Source organism: Verticillium alfalfae, genomic scaffold, assembly GCF_000150825.1.
Source record: "Verticillium alfalfae VaMs.102 supercont1.7 genomic scaffold, whole genome shotgun sequence".
Lineage (NCBI taxonomy): Eukaryota > Fungi > Ascomycota > Sordariomycetes > Glomerellales > Plectosphaerellaceae > Verticillium > Verticillium alfalfae.
In genome coordinates, this window is record NW_003315032.1 from 550,849 (window position 1) to 551,700 (window position 852).

Consider the following 852-nt stretch of genomic DNA (forward strand, 5'->3'; position numbering starts at 1 on the left):
GAATAGAACATCATCGCAGAGCTCTCGACTGAGCCAGGTTAGCGAGCAGAACAAGTGATCTGAGAAGTTTGACCTGTCCCGGAGTGACCGGCGTGGCAGGTGCAGATGATGATGGGACACCTGAAAATTTAGTCGAGGGGTGGTTCCGGTGATGACCTCCAGGTGGCGATCCTGTCTGCGCCGTCACAGAAGGAGGGAAACACAAGCTTCCTGCTGATGCTTATTATAGTGTGTCAAAAGCCTCCAAGGTCCGTCATATGCTACTGCTGTGCCGCCACCTACTGTGTCATCGTGAACTATGCATGCTGTGGGTCACTTCGAGAACCTGACTTGGTAAATCACGGATCGTCAGCCTACATGGTATCGGCAGAACCTCAACGCAGTCCTCAACTATTGACCAGAATCAGCTAACAGCTGACCGATTCAGCTGGTCTCGCCTTGCCTCATCCCGCCTGTCGCATAAGCCAGTAAGCTCGCAACCACCATGTCGGGTCAACCTCTCCACAACATGTCGTGGGGTGCAGTGCAGTAGTAACCCCAAGGAAGAAACACATTACTCCCGAGATGTCACTGTGTCTCGCGTTGCGCCATCGAATCCTACCTACCTCGGCTACAATGTCTGTGTTGTTGACTATCACTACCGAATCACATCGGACGAAGGATCGGCCATTCTCGCTACCATGTCGAATCACGCTCGAGAGCCGACGGTATAGCCCGCGGCTGCCATGATTCGGTCCTTCCATACAACCGAACGTACCGTTGCGCTTGTACAGTGGCCCCTGCAGGCGAAGTCTGATGAGAACTTCCAGAAGGCCTGCCCCGGTCCAGGCCCGAGAGGAAAAGGAACAGGTG